General features: G+C 40.5%; 1 protein-coding gene across 12 annotated transcripts in view; it reads left to right on the top strand.

The window, feature by feature from the left end:
• Positions 1 to 12524, top strand: part of SCEL (sciellin) — a 279618-nt gene that overhangs the window by 127181 nt on the left and 139913 nt on the right. For all 12 annotated transcript variants that reach the window (XM_048215675.2, XM_057307913.1, XM_057307882.1 and 9 more), the window contains one exon: positions 1355 to 1625. The gene's annotated coding sequence lies outside the window, so the exon portion shown is untranslated. The remainder of the gene's footprint in view (positions 1 to 1354; positions 1626 to 12524) is intronic.

Here is a 12524-nt window from a genome sequence, read left to right as displayed (position 1 = left end):
CTCCAAATAGCAATGTAGGCTTTAGATCCTTTTCTTGATCCTTAGATTTCTCTATTGAATGTGTACAAGTGGAAAAAAGAGAAAACTGTGTATGTGAGGCCTGGAAGTAGTATATGACTATTCATATGCTGTTCATTCTATTCGTATTCCACTGACCAACACCCAGTTACAGGCTACATCCAATTGGAAAAGTGGCTACGACATGTCGCCCAGCAGTGTACTTGGAAAGAAAGGAAAAATCATTTGGTGAACAACTAACTCATGGCTAGCACAGATGTCATGAGTGAGCCTCTATTTCTATTAATCAAATGACTCTAACTAAAATGTTAAGATAAAGTATGGCTGCTGTAAAGGGTATATACAAAGTCTTCAAAGACTCTTACCTTTGACAAACCATTACATTTTGACAGACAGGGTTAAGGAAATGAATTCAGACATATGAAATTGTACTGAAAGTTAAAATATACATGGTCGATATACTGGAATTGTGACCCTGACAATATATTAAATGTTTCTCATGCAAAACAGTTAGGAATATTATAGTATCCACTGATGACAATTCAGTCACACTTCTGCAATTTTTACAGGACATCTGACCCTTCCCATTTATCTCATTTTTCATATTTTCAAAAGGAGAAAAGCTCCTTTGTTTGATCTGCTTACGTGTGTTATCATGAAAGAATGAAAGAACAAATGAAAGAGTGAGAAAGAAAGAAGGGAGGGAGGAGGGAGGACAAATCATACTTAGTACATAAACACACCCACACTTTTTTTATGACCATTTTACTACTGTTTTGTTAAACAATGGAGCCTATTAAATTTTGGGTCCTCCCAACTGTGAAAAAAATAAACAAGCAGAATTTTATTTCAGTGTTTGTTTTGGCATCAGGTTTAATTATTTTTCTTTTCTTTTGGTTATATCAGCTCACCGCCTCTGGTCTGTCAACATTAGCCCCTCATACAGGAGTACTATGGGGTTCTGGTGGAGCACATATTAAAAATAATGAAAAAACAAGCAATTTCACAAACACCAAAACCTGGAGGAGGTTTGGGAAGAAGAGCAGAGCCTGGAGAGAATAAGTAGAAACAGAGCTACAAACCAGATTAGGATCAAAGAACCCAACTTCTTCCTAAAACATTCAACTTTATAAAATACCATCATGGGAGCAAAATGACTCATTCAAATGGCATAGAGTGTGAGGATGGAAGGGACAGGAAGGCTGCAGAGCAGAGCACCACATGGCCTATGCCAGCAGTCTGGCAGATTTGATTTGGAAAATTCTGATGATATATAAGAAACTAGAGATTAATATCATCCCATAGAATCATTCTTCCCTTCCTTCCTCCTGTACAGAGCACCTCCGCCATGAGAAATGCTATGCAAGACACGACCCAGTCAATACATCCTTTTGAGGAATATCAATTAACATTGTCCAGCAGTTCAAGAACCTCAAGGCTGACTATCCTTCGCAAAGGAGGCCGAACAGCTCCTGTGTCTGGAGGGCATGGCCTGAGGCAGCACGGACACCTGGGAACAAAGAGAACCATCCATGGAACTCTGGGCCTTGCCTCTGGATGGAAGATTAAACTGCCTTTCAAGGAAAGTGCCCAGGGAGATGTGCTGGGTGAGTCCCATCTCTTGCTTACCTTCTACCTTGCGATCTCATTCTCTGGTCAATATTTATTGAGTTACAAACGTGCAAGACGATCAGGGCAATTGAGTGATGTGTGAGACACAGCCCTGCTTTTTAGGAATGTACAGTAACTATAATATAAGATGGACAGAGCCGTATGAAAGATACAATTAGGAACTGAAGGAGTACATAGCTCTCCTGGTGACACTAGGGTTTCAGAGAAGAATCTGCATATTTGAGCTGGGCTTAAAAATCTCAAACTTGCAGGCACGTTAGGATCTGACCTTTTACCTTTGTATATGACTAATTTATTTCACAACCTGTCCTGTAAGTTACATAGTTACAGGCTAGGTTCTTTGCCGGTGGTAGAACCAGATCTACAAAAACCCTTTGGTGCTCAGAACCACTACCGCGTATGAAGGCCTCTTAAGGAATCTTAGGAATCACTAATTCAAATTCCCCTGTCTCTTACAGTAAGTAGAATGACTCCAGTGAACCCAAGGGGCCAAATATTTAAGACATGCTTGATTCTACTGCCCCTGTGCAAATCCGCTTTATGAAAGGAAAAGGAAAGGCAAAGCCAGGGTCACCTAAATGATGAGACAGGAGATTTGAATAAAACGTGGTGAGAAGACTCATCGTAAAATGTCTTGTTAGGCTAAATGATTTGTTTTTCTGTGCATTCATATGAAAAATAAGTATTTACTTACAAAAATAGAAGTAAATTTGCTCAATAAATTAATCTCAGCTGTATTTCAGACAAATGGTTGGAAATTTAAGTATCTGAGACCTAAGTATCACCCTTGCTCCCTTTTACTGTCAACAAGTTAGATCAGTCTCTCAGTCCGAAGGAACAAGGATGTAGTTATTTCCCATTGAGTCAGCTCAAAGTGCTTAGAGCCTTTTCCTCCAAGGAGCCAGGGTGCTGTTCACAGAAGTCCTAATACCGGCTGGCCAAGCTCTGCTTCAGGAAATCAAAATGTGTTGGTCCTGACTTGTCTTTATTCATCTTACTTACGCCTAGAAGATTTAGTTCCCTTTGACATTTGCAAACTAGATCTATAGCCACATTTCCATGGTTAATTCAGCAGCAGCTGAACTGGAAAGCTTCTTGAATGTGACATCATAGTGTACAGATTTTTCTCATTTAGAATGGCTAAGAGAAAAATTATAGACTGGCAATAATGGAACATATCAGATGCCTAGGACCTTAAAATACTTCTTAGCTTTAAGGTGTGGAAATCTTCATAATGCATAGGATTAATTTTTCTTCATGCCTTCCTCACTCCTAGCCTGATTCTCTTTTTGGAGAGATTTTTAAAGACTAAGCTGAGTGCTTCAATGTCTGTCACCATTTTATCTGCATTTTCACATGCGTTTTAGCAATCATGTGAGTCATCTCTTCCTCACCTCCCACAAATAGCGTGGGTTAAATGGAGCCATGGGAATTTTTTAAACAAGTAGTCATTCCGACTTTGGAATCTAAAAAGACATCGCTTACATTAAAAGCACATACACACAGTGACGGACCTACCATTGCAGCTGCCTGTGAATGCTCCATAAGGCAGACACCAGTGATTTGTGTTTTGGATGTTATCCTTGATCCTCTGCTGTTTTGGAGGCAGTGTTTGAAATCAGAGTGTGTTGGGGAACTGACCTCATTACGTCATATGTGCTGAATCACTGTCCTACAATTCTTGTCCCCAAGGCACGGGGCAGACAGCACACTGTCATTGCGCTGTCCTGGAAATGGGTGCCAGTAAAAATCCTGGCAGGCTTGTGGGACATTTTTACTGCTTTTTCCCATTGTTACATTCATGTGATCAAGAAGATGTCTCTCTGTCTCTCCATCTCTATCTCGGTCTCGGTCTCTCTCTCTCTAACAATCTTTTTCTCTCTAAACAATCAAATGCTTTTTAAAATCCTTTCATTTGTAGCTACTGATCTAAGGACTGTGTTTTGACTGTCCTCTAGTGGCTGTTCTGAATCATATTATGTGTCAAAAAGAGAGTTTATCTTTTTGTTTCTTTACCATGTCTCAAAAGAAAACCTGGGTGAGGGGAGTTGTCCTTTAAGAATGTGATGTTTTCGTGTTTGAAAAGAACAAGAAAATAATGATGAATTTTAATCTCTATTTTGGTTCATCTTTGCTGCAGTTTGAAAACCCCAAACCTCTGAAATGTTAAGTCAATTAACCCACGTCTGTGCAGCCTCCGTCAATGAATGTGATAGCGTAAGAATACTCATTTTTTGAAGAACAAACTGCTTTTGTCTGCAACCACTCAATTTAAGGGAAAACTACTTCTGGAATCCTATCCAAGCTCTTCATACTCTGAATAATTTCTACTGCCACTCTAATTATCAGCCAGGACGCTGATTTGTAATCACCCACTTTCAATAATTTAAATAGGTAGTTGTTCAGCCAACTATTTTTATTCAAAATGTGACAAAAGCTAAAATTACACGTTGAATTTTATCCAGATGCCGTCTTCTTTTAGGACATGCCAACAGATGCAGAGCGATTGTTCATTTTCTTCTAACATGTCAGAAGCACATCTTTCCTTCATGCATCTAACTAGCAATCTAAGACACAGTCTGCAATTTATGTATCAGTTCGGTTGCTTCCAGGACCAGCAGGCAGGGCATTCTAAGATTTAATTCCGTGTGCTGAATCATCAAACATAACCACACCCAAACCATGTTATTCTCTAGATTTTAGAGATGAGCTTTTCACTGTCCGACTGATTTTCAGCAAGGATCCTTTTGGTGGCTGCATTTTCCTCCAATAATAATGGCCACTTTGAATAAATTTGTCAATACGACTATCACTACTTAATATTTCTGTAGAGGCCCCTAACATCTTTGGTCTATATTTTCTTTTATACTTTCACATACAAAGTGGACCAAGTTTTTCATCTCAAAAAGAACTGAATCAGACAGAATCCAGATTCCTTAAGAAAAAAATTCTATTGTTTCATACTTTTTTTTTTTATTCCAGTAATTACTGCCTTCCGGGCTGGCAAAGGAGTTCACTCTGAAAAGTCCCTGAGCTGCAAAATTGCAAAATTGAGAAGCTAGGTTAAAGGTTTTTCTGTTTTGTGAAATTTGCTAGATTTTGCCAAGCCCCTGTTTTTGCACTGAAAAAGTTTTAGGGAAAGCTTGTTGTTATCCTTTGTCTGGATCCTTGTTCAAAAACTCCCTGTGGAGTAGTTTATTGCTATTAGTGAATGCAGATACAAACAGTTGCCTCAAAGCAGCTCAGTGGTCCTTTGGTCAGTTCCCAGTAGGCCCCCTCTCCAGTTTCTCATTGTGGGTTTTCCAAATTTTCATCCCTTTCTTCAAATCCACCCCATAACTGCCCACAGTCACTATCACCAGATTACCTTGGCTCTTACCTCACGGAGGAAGTAGACTCTATTAACAAGAAATCCTTCAAAGTTCCTTTCACTCTATAAACACACCTACATTTGCAATCTCAGAAACAGGGTTGGGGTTGGGGATGAAGAGACTCTTCTGATTTTGCAGGACCAGTCCCTCCACTTCCCATTTCCTCAGAGCCCTTGCTCCCCCTTTGTCTCTTCTCTTGCATACATCTGAGTATGATTTAGGGTATTGATTTAGGGTCCATCAGAGTCCAAGTGACAGCTCCCAGCTCCCTCCTGAACACAGAGGCCACAGGTGGCTTCTTTGACAGAAGCTGCCGTGTTTTCAGTTATGTGGCCCTGCCACCCTGGCTTCAAGGGATTGCATTATGGAGAGGGGCTGTAGCCAAAGCAGCAGATGTAAGGGCCGTAGCCAAAGGCAGCTCGTATGTGAGAGCCAAAACGACATGGTGTCTGAGTCCTGGTTGGATTCCTGTTTGCAAGCAATAGAAAATGATTCTGGCTAATTTAACCTCAACAGAATATTTGCTGGAAGGGTGTCTGTGGCTCAGATATCTATAGGGACCAAAAGACCTGGCTTAGAGAAGAGGCAGGAACCAAGGTGCTCTGAACAGGTCTGCAGTGGGGAGCACAGCAAAAGTTATACATGAGGAGCAGTATGTTTAGCCTGCTGCCTCCACTGCTGCTCCTTTGGTAGGGGTGGCCTTCAGCTGTCCCTGTACTTGTCTGACTAGCCAAGGCCAAGTGACATACTTGCTCCATAGCCAGGTTAGTCAGGGAGGGAGAATACTGGCTCATTGGCTACTGTGTAGGATGTGGGTTCCATGCCCATATCTACATAGTAGAAGATTCCCCAGAAGAGAGAGAGAGCACAAGTGGGGGGAAGAGCAGAGGAAGTGGGAGAAGCAGACTCCCTGCTGAGCAGGGAGCCCGACGTGGGGCTTGATCCTAGAACCCTGATCTCATGACCTGAGCACCCACTCAGAGGGAGTGGAGAACCCTTGGGGGCAGAGAGATCAGTGGGACGGGAGCAGAACAAGGGAGAGAGCAGAGGCCAGAGAGGTGATAGGGATGAGGGGGGGAAGATTTCAATTATTAATTTGCTTGGGGGTTACATGAAACATTGGCATGCATAACAAATGCTCGGGGAGGGTTGAATTGTATCTAATTGTAATTGTATCTAATTGTAATAAGGAGAGATATATGGTAGTGTTAGAATAGTGGTCCCTGGGTGTCAGGTGGGAGAGTAACTGTCATCATCCCAGCTCCAAATGAGCCAGGGTGAGTAGGACAAGGAGGCGATGAGGACCCAAGAAGTAGGGCTTAATCCAGATTGTGGCCTCTCTCTCCCATTCAAGTGTTCTGTTATACAACCCAGTACCCACAATGCATGTGGCTTGCCCAGGCACCCATGGGATCATTCACTCACAATTTTTAAATGTCATTTTCTCTGTTTTGGAATTGCTAGGTAAATTTTGTCAATGATGGTTTCCTTCATTTCTGGGTCTTTCATGTTTGCAACTATGATTTGTGTTGATTAATGGCTAAACACTGTTTGAAAATATAATAAAGCATTATGGAAATTCTGAACAACTAGATTATTTTTTGCTTTCGTGACTCAGAATTGGCAACTTTACAATTTGTGTTTTATCTTCTTTGGATGATTACCTTGATCAATCAAGCCAAATGGAAATGAAACCTACTTTAGGTGGGGGTGGGGCATGGGCAAGTAGACTTTGGCCAAGTAGAGCTGACAACCTTTCAGGGCTAGAAAGAATCTTGTCCAATTTCTTTATTTTGCAAGTGTGGAAACTGAACTTAGTAAGGTCAAATGACTTGCTAAGGCCATCCTGGGGGAACAGAAATAGGAGTCTATATTTCCTCGCCTTAGTTGAATCATTATAGAATCATTAATATTTGGTAGAGACAGTAGAAAAGCTTTATTTTCTAACCACTGGGTAAGTGGAGGTGGAATTTAAAAAATATTTTAAATCGGGTTTTATTGACCTATTTTTCATGTATAATCTCCATTCCACAGGTCTAGGGTCTATTTTGAGAATCTATGAGGAATTTGAGGAAAATAGTGAAATGGTTAGGTTTATACTTTAGAAGTTAATCTAGCAAGAGTACTCCTCAGTACTGCAAAGAAATTTTAAAAACTATATGTATTTAAAAAATATTTCTTGTCTCATTTTTATTAACTGAAATTAGTTTTATTGGTGTGACTCCTTTTTTTGACTTGTACAAGAGATATATTACCTTTTTGCTACTATCGTATTATTTCTAGATACGACCATGTGTTTCTCCTTGAATTGACTTGTTTCAGATGAAACTTTTAGTTGAGTTGCTTATGATAGTGATTACCTATTTGTTATCTTTTATGTTCAGTGGGCCCTTAGAGCCAGGTATAATGCAGAATAAGACACCCGTGACCATGCAGCAATCAATGGAGGCCGTCTAGGAACCCACTTCAAGGTCAATGTGATGTACCCTGTACTCATGTATTCTTTGATTCACTGCTATGGGATGCAGCATTTCTATCTTTCATTTTGACTTATAAGATCTGGGATATTAGTTCATTTAGTGTGTGTGTGTGTGTGTGTGTGTGTGTGTGCATTTGTATGTGTTTGTGTGGGTATAATGCTGTGGGGAAATAAAAATAGTATAAAACATAGTTCACTAATCTCAAGTTACCTCCCAATTGTGTCACCTTAGCCCCTGCCGTTTCTTACGAAGCATGGGTAGTGGACCTTTATCCATTTTGTTTTTGTCCATCCAAGCATCAGAACCCATATTCTATGTTTGGGAAATGTTCTCCCTTTTGATGCTTTGCCAGAACTCACTGTCGGAGTGCTGACAATACTGACCCCATTTGTGGCTGTCCACTTTGCTCATGTTCACTTGATGACCTGTCTTGGGGCTGCATGTTCTTCACTTGGAGATTAATATACACACCTTAGAAATGCCTGCCCAGGCTGGGATGGGGAGAGGCTTGCTTTGGCCTCCCATGAATCTGTTAGAGATAACATAGTCTTTCCCTTTCCTGATGCACAGGTGGTGCCACAAGATCTAATTAAAGGTTAGCTGTCAATTAGCTGCATGCAAACCCTTTGATCTTACTACAGCCCACTCTCCTCAACCCCATCCCCTTGCTCCATAAAATTTATAGACTAAGGTCTGGACTTCCCTGAGAACTGCTGTGCAGCAGCTGGATTGTTGCCTGCCCTATCCCTGATCAGTAACTTACCCTGCATAAAACTCTGTGAATTGTATGGAGTCACCTAGTTGGTTTTCCAGTCTCAAAGCGCCTTATCAGTTTGTGGGATACTTTAATGTCCCTCCCTTATCTTCTAACACTCACCTTTCTAGAATCCTTGCAGTTGGGGCATGGATATAGGCTCTGTTAATCAGATCCATCTGCTCTCCAGACTGTGAATCAGTAACTAGTGATGCCAAGAAGCAAGGACCGTCCAGAATATATTTGGACAACATATGGGGTTGGGGACAGCATACACAGCCACATTTGGTTCCCGAGGGGAACAGTGGGAGCAGCTTCCTAGGCAGCAGTTTCTGATCATTGAGGCTGCTCAAATGTGCTGTGGTGTCTGTACCTGGCAGGAGCTTCAGGCTGTCTTTATTTGACAAGTCTTGTGGTTTGCTTTCAAAGATTGTTTCTGGCTGTAAAATCCCTAAGTTCGCTTCTTTAGCCCTTGCAGAAAGTATGTGAGCTATCTAGTATCTTTTAAATAATTTCCATTTCTCCTTTAATTAGCTGGGGTTGGGTTCTTTTATTTGCATCCAAAAGCCCTGTTATTGAAAGTTGTTCCAGGAGAGACTGCAGCCCATAGACCTTCAGAAAAATCAGGGGGAACATAGTTTGTTACCTGTCCTTGGAGGCGGTAAGAGAAAGTGGAAATCAAGCTGATATTAAGAAATGGACCTGTGAAGCCACTGAAATTAGTGAAAAAAAAACCAGCTAATCAAATTATCACCTGTTATCCCCTTGAGTGACAGTCCCATTGAAGGCTGGTTTGTGAGGCAAGGTAATTGCTTCAAGAAGGCAGTTGAGGGGTGTGAGGAATCCAAGGACTGGGGGGTATAGCAGTGGACAGTTAAATAGAAGAAAATGACACTCTATGTCTTTAGTTCTCAGCTCAAGGCACCAACTGAAAACTAGTTACTTCCTAAGATAGAAATGTGTAATCTCTTTCAGCCACAGAGCTGAGATGATTGGAACCTACACTCAAAGATTAATGCTCCAGGTTGCTTACATCAGTTTATACCTTTCTCCAGTCTCTTACATGGAAATTTCTATTTTAACTAACAGGGTGCTAAGGAGAGGTTTTAACATGGGGTGGAGATGTGTGAGAAGAATTGTGTTGCTCAATGTTCAAATCATCAAAGGCCACTGCACTGTGCCCCATACCCCACTCCCAGCATAAGCATGCCCCAGGGCCTATTAAAAAGTCAACCCAATGGAATTGCAAGATTTTATTAACTTATATTTGCAAAACTCTGGATGGATGATACACAGGGGAATGAATTTTGAGGATTGTTGACCAAGGATGAAAGAATGTGATTTAGATCAAGAAGAATATGTCAATATGTGTACATGCCTTATATGTAATTCTATATTCAACTGGGGTTGGATTTTAGTTACTTTTTGTAGTTTGCTGATGAACTTGGATTCAACAGTGGCCTAGACATTTCTTGTATAATATAGAGGAAGAAATTAAAAGATTTAGAGATGTAGGGAAATGAGAGGGAATTTTTTTGTTGTTCAGTCAGTTCCCTTAACTCCTGGCTGTGGTGCCAAGGCCTCCCTGAGTCATGCATTAAGAAATTCATTGGTGAGGAGAATTCCAGTATTTTAGGAAATGTCTGTGGAGTCTCTTTTTTGTGGACCTAGAATTCAGTGAGAGGAGATACAGTCAAAGTGAACTCTGATTTCAGTGGGGAATTAGAATCCCAGGGTGGCAGAAGTCACATATCAGGATGTTAACATTGGAGACAGTTGGGGTTTGGGTGGGTGGTGGGGAAGAAGAGATGAGTCAGTGGGCAATTCACAATGGTCTGACCCCCAGAGATCTTTGCTATTTGATGATCAATCATGAGTACTCTAGAAATAAAACATATGTACAGCCCAGCAAGAAAACATTTGATTTCTAAAACAACACCAACAACGACCGAAATCCCCAAATTCTAGGAATGTCAACCAAAGGCCCAATTTGAACCATGACTTAAAAAAAAAAAGTCTTGGTCCTTTATCCAATATCTAAACTTAAATTTTGGACATGAAAAGGAAGCCTAGGTACTCTTGAAAAAGAATTCTGTGATGATATTACAAGTGTGCATTTCTTCTAGCCTTTAGCCAAGGGACCATCAGCTATGGGAATGGCTCTGCACTGGGAGAGGGAAATGCTTGGATCTTTCAAGTATAGCACAACAGGTGCTCTGAACTCACACTAGTCCCAGGGGATCAAGAACCCCATTGTGACCAGTCAGAGTGAGGGTCTATGGGGGTCAGGTAATAAGAGGGATTTTGAATTCAATCTACCACAAAGGAACCGAAGCTCATCTCTGTTACTTTACTCATTTCCTGGTTTTATGATTGGAATGAAAACTCTCAGCAACCACAAAATCCTTTTGTTGACTTTCTACCACGTGGAATAAGGGTTATTATGATAAGACTTGCCTAGTGGAAACCCCTCGGCTTCCTAGTGGTTTTTAAAATATCATACATTCATTCACCTTTCAAACAATTTTTTAAAGATTTATTTTTTTATTTGAGAGAGAGAGGGAGAGCATGCACACAAGTGTGGAGAGGGGCAGAGGGAGAGACTCTCAAGCAGATTCCCCGCTGAGTGTGGAGCCTGACATGGGGCTTGATCTCACGACCCATGAGATCATTACCTGAGCTGAAACCAAGAGTCGGTCACTTAACCAGACTGCGCCATGGAGGCGCCCCTATTCAAACAATGTATATAGATTGCCTGCCACATGTCAGAGCCTATGCACTGGTAATTTGTTAGTAAACAAAGCAAATAGAAATTTCTGCCTTAGTGGGGTAAAAATCTTAGAGGAAGAAGACAAATTAATAAGTGAAGCATATGGTATATCAGATAGTGATTAGTGCCGCAGAAAGCTAGATTAGGGATAGAGTGACATGGAGGGATTGCTTCATTTCTCACAGAGCCATTTGGGATTACGAAGGGATGGGGGCTGACATGGGGTTCCTGGACTTCTTGCGGTGACCAGTGTAAGCATAGTTTGAAGGAATAATGAAATAATACATAACACCAAATGGGTAAAATTATAAACAAAAACCCAATTTCACATGGTAGAAGGAATCAAAAAGTCACTTAGAAGGTGCAGGGGTGTTGACTCCCTATCTGATCTCCATTAATTTGCCTGTGTGGCAGTTGCAGGAGGCAGATGTGTGTTGGAGAAAGAAGTGTTTGCATTTTGATATTAGAATTTAAGCTAAGTGTGCAATGTACAGAGTCCAGCTCATTGGCGGTGATCAGTAGATACCACGTTATAACTTTGAGTCCTCATTCTAACTGACACTGTTTAGCACTGATCATTTTGGTGTTACTTTTAAGGTGTTTAGCAGCTCAGCTGGGCTCCACAGAGTGGTGCCAGAGAGTCAAGTACTAGACAGTGTTTGAATCTTATCCGCCAGGCTTGATTGATTGTTCTATTGTTTGTTTCATAAATGGCTTCCCTTTCCACTCAGTTTTATCATCATTAATCAGTGGAATAGCCTGCCTGGATGTTGATGTCTAAACTGGAATTAAAATCTGTTTGTTCAGGATGGTTTCATGGAAGCTTAGTATAACAAGAGAAGAATGATTTATGCAAAGGTTTATCTTTCAGCACATTTGTTTTCAGAACCCACCCAGTTTGATTATATAAAGTGAATTAGCTTTTGTCCTTGAGCTGAGCAACTTTGGATTGGCTGCCAAGCATTAAAGTACAAAGGGAAGATCTCCTCCTATTGAATGTAGTTCTTTGTTAACAACATGAAGAAAAATGAGGGCAGTTCACCATTCTTCAAACTATGGCTTGGTTGACCTGATTTATCTACATTCATTTTGTAAAATTCGTATTCTGGAAAGTTTTTTCTTCTGTCATAAAATACACATATTTATTGCAGAAAATCTGGAAAGTTCAGAAAAGTGAAAAGGAAATGTATTAACTTTCTGAGTTATAAGTTATAAGTTCACTTATGCTATGTAAACATTGTATATATGAATGCTCATCTGTAATTTTATAAATTTTGTAAATTTTATAAATATTCATTTATCCATGCAACCCTTCAGACTTAGTGTTTTCTTTCAAACTTGGAAAAGATTAGCAACCATCAGGAGAGTGTGTATGTTCTGACAAAAAGCAAACTAGAAGCTTTATTCTGCAGTTTTTCTGAAAAAGTCCCTGAAAAAGGCCCAAAGAAGGTTTTCAGCTGTATTTTATGTGGCAGCTGGTCTCAGAGAATGTATTTACG

Source organism: Ursus arctos, unplaced genomic scaffold (assembly GCF_023065955.2).
Source record: "Ursus arctos isolate Adak ecotype North America unplaced genomic scaffold, UrsArc2.0 scaffold_10, whole genome shotgun sequence".
NCBI lineage: Eukaryota > Metazoa > Chordata > Mammalia > Carnivora > Ursidae > Ursus > Ursus arctos.
The sequence above is the reverse complement of the archived record's forward strand: the minus strand, read 5'-3'. Positions and strand labels throughout refer to the sequence as shown.